This window comes from Elephantulus edwardii, unplaced genomic scaffold (genome assembly GCF_000299155.1).
Source record: "Elephantulus edwardii isolate Elephantulus edwardi_28Jun2011 unplaced genomic scaffold, EleEdw1.0 scaffold00197, whole genome shotgun sequence".
NCBI classification, from domain to species: domain Eukaryota; kingdom Metazoa; phylum Chordata; class Mammalia; order Macroscelidea; family Macroscelididae; genus Elephantulus; species Elephantulus edwardii.
The window spans coordinates 3,874,114-3,882,253 of record NW_006399947.1 but is presented as its reverse complement, the minus strand read 5'-3'; positions in this window follow the sequence as shown (position 1 = coordinate 3,882,253).

Here is an 8,140-nt window from a genome sequence, read left to right as displayed (position 1 = left end):
CACCACAATAAGACAAAGGTAAATAATTCAATTGAAAAATGGGCACAGGATATGAACACAGACATTTAGATGGCCAAAAAATACATGAAGAAATGTTCAAAATCCCTAACTCTAAGAGAGATGCAAATCAAAACAACTATGAGATATCATCGCACACCAGTCAGAATAGGAAAATTTAACAGAACAGCAAGCAACAAATGCTGGCAAGATTATGGAGAAGCTGGAACCCTTATTCACTGTTGGTGGAAATGTAAAATGGTACAAACACTATGGAAAGTGGTGTAGCACTTTCTCAAAAAATTGCAAATAGAGATACCATTTGACCCAGCAATTCCACTACTGCCCCAAAGAGACCGTAACTGACATCCAAGCAGATACATGCACACCCATGTTTATTGTGGCTTTGTTCACAACAGCAAGGAGTTGGAAACAACCTAAGTGCCCATCAACAAATGAATGGATAGAGAACCTGTGGTATATTCACACAATAGAATACTAAGCTGCATTGAAAAACAAGGAACTCATGCAATATTATTAAAAATGGGTGACCCTGGAGGACATTATGCTGAGTGAAATATCTCAGTCACAAAAGTAGAAATATTGCATGGTGCCACTGTTGTAGAATGGGGCTGACATCAGAGTTGGGGTAAGACTGAGAAAAACTGCATAAATTATGTATACTGCATTAAAACAGATGAGGGAATTAACTATTAAAAAGTGATATATGATAGGGTATTATGGTTATCACAAGAGTCCAGAATGAAGGTTACATAGTGGAGTGTACTCGGTGGGGTGGTGGTAGGGTGTGTGGGGGGGACTGTATACCAGTGAAAGAATTTTTCTTTTACTTTTCAAAGAGAGGAGCAAACTGTGGGGGAGGGGTAGGCAGAGAGAAAAATGAAACAATGAATGAATGGAAATCCAAGATCTCTGTAAATGTTCATTAAAATTAATAAAATAAAAATTTAAAAAATGGACTCAAGTATATCAGAGATCCTGAATATGACTCAGGATTTACCAAGAATGATAAAATATATGATACACTGCCTAATTCTAGGATAAGTAAACTAGATGCCATACGGATAAGGCTACATAGTTCAAGAATAATATTCGATCAATCATGTCACATGTCTAATTCACCACTTGTAAAATATAGGAGTTGTATTAGGATTTCCCCTACTTATAACTAGCTGTGGATCTCTCCTTACTTGACTACTCACTTTTCTCACTGTATTTGATTTAACTTTGGTTCCTGCATAAGCTTTCTATTGTTGCTGCTGTTTTTAAGTACCATTGAGTTGTACATGACTCATAGCGACTCTATGAACGAAAGACCGGGCACTGTTCATAGAGTTTCCAGAGGCAAGCCATTTCAGAAGTGGATGCCACTCCTGCTTCCAAGCTTGTTTTAATCAGGGAGCTCCAACAAACACTGTCTGCCATGGGTAACCATTCTCACATTTGGCTCATCAGTGTCACAGTGTTTAGCATCACAGCAACCACAAGTTACCTCTGTACAGCAACGCACAGACCAGTGCTATACCACCTAGAAGAATGTTTGACAAAAAAAAAATATTTAAAACAGGCCTGAGTGCCGCAGATTAAAATCACCTACCTTGTGTTTAGTAGAATAACTTTCTGTCCACTAGGCCACTGTAGGAAAAATATTAACAATTTCTATTACCCGCTTGCTATTTTTCACAATGAAATGACTCTGATTAGAACTCCATTAGAGTACCTAACCCAAAGGCACGTAGTTGAAATCTACTAGCTGATCTCCATCAGAGAAAGATGGACAATTCTTCTGCAATTTACTGCCTCTGAAAACCAACTGGTAGGTCGGCTATGAGTTTGTTCTAAGTCTATGATACACAAAAACAAAAAAAGTTAAATTCGCATGTAAAAGAATTTTTTTAAAAAAAAACCCTTATGATTAAGTGGTAATTTATAGAACAAACAGCTTTTCTATACAATTCATTTTCCCTTGTGCTATTTATTAAAGTCCTTCTAATTGACCCACTCCCTTTACCTTTTTTTTGTATACAGCATCTGACACTCCTTAACAAGGAGCCCTGGACACAATGATTAAGAGCTCAGTTGCTAACTGAAAGGTTTGTGTTTCAAACCTAGATTTCAAAGGGAAACAAGACTAGTTACTGCTGTAGCAAATTTGGCCTAGGAAACCCTACTTTGTCTCAGTGCGATCACTCTCAAGATTCAAAGGCACTCAGCAACAATACTTTTATTAATTATACACTTACATTAATAAATTAGGGAGCTCTAGTGGCCTAGTGACAAGAAGATGCGCTGTAATCCCAAAGGCACACAGGTTGGAGGCCACAGTAGAAGGATGGGTGCAGGAATAAATCCTGACTCTGAAAGACCTTGCAGTTATGCAACATTAAATCACCAAAATAAGATTTTATGTTTTTAATTATTTCATTAGTTATTTCCTATGAAAACCCTTAACAATTTCTGAAGCCTCAACCATGATTCTCTTTCTGAATTGAGTTCATATATAATTGGCAAAATAAATATAAAAAGATTTTTTCTTCCATTATAATAGACACTTTGTTGTTGTTTTAGTGATTCTAACCCCATTGTAGGTCTATAAACAAACTTAGATTCTCACAGAAAATGTATTTTCCACATGCATTCTTATGTTCAGATGTTTAGCCATCGCACAGCCTTAAACAAGTCCCACAATTTTTTTGCACAAGATGTTCACAGCTAGAAAATTATAAAAATAGTTATTGATTTTCCAAATAAATCTCAGTGTGAAAGGTTACAAATTCCAAAAACGTAATTTGAGGCATTTTGAAAGCTCTTCCCTGAGGCTTTTTAGTTAAAATTGGGATGTTTTCACGCTGACCTCTTTTTATTTCTAAAATTTTACTTCCCTAATAGCAAATTTTAGAATAAAAAGTGTTGCTTGGATTACCTATGGAGGTAAAAAATAAAAATCACTAAATAAGTTCACTAAAGAACTTACCTAAGGCCAAGTAACTCTTCAGTGTATGGATAAAGACTAGAATTAGTTATTCTTGACTCCATTATGTCATCTAATAATTTTTATTTTAAAAAATTTTATAATAAACACATTTATTAAATAATATTAATATCAAGTGTGTTGATCATAAAGTTATTCAACCAAAAGGGAAAAAACTGTTTGGCGATCCTATAACTATGGTCCATAGGATGTGAATTGTCAGAACTTTATTTCAAGGTTCCTCTGGATGGACTCAACTTCAAACATTCCATCTATCAGCTAAGAGTTTAAAATATTTATACTACCCAGGGGCACATGGTGAACAAAACAAGTACTTAATGAAGAAAGCATATTTTTCAAACAGTCAAGTTAAAGAGTTTGATCATGGTGAACACTTTCTTCAATCATATTATTCTCTGGTAAACTATGAAAGTGGCTGAATCAATGCTACAGTAAAGGTCCATGTTGCTCTGGGAGAAGAGAAGACTTTGGGGAAAGAAGGTATCGGAGATTTCATAGAGAAGCTGGCATTAAAGTCAACCTCAAAGAACATCAGTGGGTTTTGGTAGGTGAGAATACTATGTATTGGAGGATAGTTCAGAATGAAGAGAGGAAGTGGTAAATTAGAGCACATGTTTACTTTCATAGATGTACATCATTAGATCTATCAACACTCTGCGATATGCAGATGACATAACCCTGCTCGCTGAAACTGAGGAGAACCTGAAGTGCTTGCTGCAGAGAGAGGGTTAAGGACTGCAGCCTTCAACATGAATTGAGGCTCAATGCCAAGAAGACAAAGATTCTCACCACTGGACCAAGTGGCAACATCAGGATGGATGGTGAAGAAATTGAGATTGTTCACAGCTTTAGTTTGCTTGGCTCCACAGTCAACAATCTTGGCACCAGCAGCCAGGAAATTAAAAAAACGTACTGCGATGGGGAAGTCAGCTGTTAGTACTGAAGAACAACGGTGTCTCTCTGGAGACTAAGGTGCATCTGATACTGGTCATGGTCTTTGAAATCACTTGTTATGCATCAGAGAGTTAGACAATGACTAGGGAAGATAGGAGGAGAACTGATGCCTTTGAGCTGTGGTGCTGGAGAAGAGTACTCAGGGTACCATGGACTGCTAAGAAAACAAACAAAATCATCCTGAAGAGGGTTAAGAGGGACTTCTTCTTGGAGGAAAGGATTCTGAGGCTTTTTCTGACATACTTCGATTATGTCCTTGGAGAAGGATATCATGCTTGAGAGGGTGGAGGGACAACACAGGAGGGGAAGGCACTCTAGGAGGTGGATTGATTCAGTGACTGGGGTAATCAGGATGTGTGTGTTGGAGGCAGTGCGATTGGCACAGGACAGAGCAGAGTTTAGGGCTGTTGTACATAGGGTCACTATGAGTCACAAGCAACTCTATGGCACATAACAACAACAGCAACATTAAATATGATAGAAATAAAATGGAGGATAAGGTATGAAACATGGGACCGAAAGGAGGTGACTTAATTTAAGGATGAAGCAAATACTTTTTATAAGAAACATAAACATAGATCATACATATGGCTTTCACCTGATGTTAAGCACAGTAATTAGACTGATTACATTTGTGGAAGGAATCATTGGAGCAGTTCAGTAGCAGCAGTGAAAACCAGGCCAGATGCTGATTGTGGAACAGACCATCAACTACTCATATGCAAGTTCAAATTAAAGCTATAGAAGTCAAATCACACACACAGGAATCAAAATTTGATCTTGAGCCTATCCCATCTGAATTTAAAAGCCAACTTAGGCTGTGAACACTAGTGAATGAAGACAGATGAGCTGTGGGAATAGAAAGAGTATCATCCACAAAATAAATGCAAAAGATCTTTGCAAAGACAGAAGAAAAGAAGAAAAAGGATGTCAGAAGAGACTAGAGTGCCAAGAAGTCAAAGCAAAAGAAAGAAATTAAGAAGTTAAAAAGATGAATAGAAGATTTCACAGGGCAGCACAGGCAGACATAGCAAAGAATTATAAAACATACAAAGAGCTGGAGTCCAAGAATCAAAAGGGACAAACTCACTCAGCATTTCTTAAGCTGAAAGAACTAAAGGACAAATTCCAGTCACAATACTTGAATTGCAGTACTGAAAAATACTACAGGTAGAATATGGAATGATTCAGAAAGCATTAAAGGAAGATAGAAGGAGTATAGAGTACCAAAAATAATTTAATGACACAGAAAATTTTCAAGGAATAACATATGATCAGGAGGCAATGGTGATGATGCAGGAAATTCAGACTGCTCTGAAGGACTAGGCAAAAAATAAAGCCACAGGTATTAATGGGGTACCAATCAACTATTTCAAAAAACAGATGCTTCCCTGGATGTGCTCACCAGGTTGTGCGAAGAAATCTAGAAGTCAATTACCTGGCCAATTGACTGGAAGAAGTCTATATTTATTCCCATTCCCATTGCCATTCCCAAAAAAGTGCCCCAAGAGAGTGTGGAAATTATTGAACAGAATCATTCATATCACATGCAAGGAAAATTTTGCTGTAGAATATCGAGAAGTGACTGGAACAGCAGGTTGACAGAGAACTAACAGAAATATAAGCTGGATTTAGAAGAGGCTGTGGCACTGGAGATATTATTGCCAATGTCAGATGGATCTTGGCAGGAACCAAAGAGTACCAGAGGGATATCTATCTGTACTTTACTATGCAAAGACATTTGACTTGTGGATCACAGCAAATTGTGGTTAACTTTGAACACTTGATTGTGCTTATGTGAAGCTTATACTTGGAGTAGGAAGCAATCCTTAAAACAGAGCAGAAAAAGACTGTATTATTCAAAATCAGAAAGGGAGTGCATCAGGAATGCATTCTATCTCCATATCTTTTTAATGTATGTGTAGAACAGATCATCCTGGAGGTTGGGCTTTATGAGGAGGAATGTGGTATGAAGATTGGAGGAAGACTCACCAACAATCTGTATTATGCAGATCACACAACCTTGCTTACTAAAACTGAGGAGAATCTGAAGTGTCTACTGCAGAAGGTCAAGGACTGTAGTCTTCAATATAGATTGAAGCTCAACATCAAGAAGACAAAGATTGTCACCACTGGGCCAATTGGTAACACTATGATGAAGGGAGATGAGATTGAGGTTGTTAACAGTTACAGCTTGTTTGGCTCCACAATCTCTTGGCACCAGCAGTTAGGAAATAAAAAGATTAATTGCATTAAGTAAATCTGCTGTCAGGGACCTATCCAGAGTACTGAGAATCAACTGTGTCAGTCTAAAGACTAAGGTCCGACTGATCCAGGCAATGGTCTTTGTAGTTAATTGCTGTTCATCAGAGAGCTGGACAATGACTAAGGAAGACAGAAGAAGAACTGATGTTTATGAGTTGTGGTACTGGAGAAGAGTTGTAAATATATCACGGACCAGCAAGAAAACAAATAGATCTTCCTTGGAGAGAATGAAACCAAGTTCCTCTTTGGAAGGTAGAATTTTTTTTTCTTCTATAATTGTATTTTATTAATTTTCATAAACATTTACAGAGATTTTGGGTTTCCATTCATTCATTGTTGCACTATTTTCTCTACCCTCTTCCCAGTTTGTTCTTGTCCAAATGCCACAGTGCTTGTCAAAGCAAGTTCTGATTAATCTTTTTTGTCAGTGTGTCCTTTGCCATTCCCTATCACTCCTCCCTGAGAGAGACTTCACCCTGAGTCATAAGGAAAAGGGGATGGCATATTCTCTTAGCTACTTCCTGCTAAAAAGGGACACTGTGGGTTTCAGGGTGAAGATCTTCTCTCACTACTCTAAAGGGCCCCTTTGGCAGTAGGAAATACATAGACTATTATGGGGATTGATTTTGGAATTTAGGTGCACTCTTATTGATTGTGCTTGGCCGTACATGTTCATATCCTTGAAGATGTATCATGGGGGTGTTGCAACCTAGAAGACACAAATTTGACTAACAAGTTATAAGTACATGAGTCCAAAAATTATGGAAAAGTAAAAGAAAAGATTCTTTCATTGTTTTACAAACCCTCCCCCAGGTCCCCTCCACCATGTAGCCCTCGCTCTAGACTCCTGTGATGACAGAAATACCTAGTTATATATCTCTTTTAAACAGTTTTCTCCCTCCTGTCTCAAGCACTTTGAACATGTGGCCAGGAGGAATTGATACTTGGAGAAGGGCATTCATGTTCAGAAGGGTGGAGGGGCACTGCAGGAGAGGAAGACCTCACATGAGATGGATTGATACAGTAACTAGGACAATAGGGGTAGGTGTATTTGACTCAGTAAGACTGGCAGAGCTATTATGTATAGGATCACTATCAGTTGCAGATGACTCAACAACACATAACAGTAACCGTTGAAATATGGTCTTGAATGTTCAATAATGTGGTTTTCTTTTTTTAATTAATTTTAATGAACATTTACAGAGATTTTGGACTTCCATTCATTCATTATTGCACTTTTCTACCTGCCCAGCCCTCTCCCCCAGTTTGCAATTGTGGTTTTCTTGTTGATGCTGTAAAGGATAATTATGAGGAGTGACTAAAGGCAGATACATGATTTTGATGTTAACAGTTTCTTGTTCCAAATGGCCTTCCCACTTTGGCATGTGCATGGGTAGGAATATGCTAACAGGGTGTTAACCTAGCCACAAAGGTATTGGCTAGTCTCATACATCCACAAAGGAATTAGCTAGTCTCACCATTAAATTGAGCAGATCTAGCAGCCGAATTGGAGGATCTTCCACACTAGTAAAGAAGGAGCAAGAGAATCCTTCAGAGCCAGAGATTCTTCTGCTCAGACTCAGGCCAATGGGAGCAACAGACCTATCAGCCACCACAGCAACCACAGTAGACAGACAATAAAAGACTTGACATAAGACAGAGCAGACCATGGGACTGCTACAACATGGAACCAGAGCTAAGAGTCTTTGCCGAAGTTTGTTGGGGAACTGAGGCAGGGAGAGAAATGGACATCAGAGAAGGGGTGAAACATAATTGGCAATAATGAAACCTTTGTAACACTGGTGTAAGGCGCCGGTGAGCATATTATGGAAGCTGTCTTACCTATTCTGCTGTTATTGTTGTTTTTATGTACCATCAACTCACCTGCGACTCATAGCGACCTTATGGACA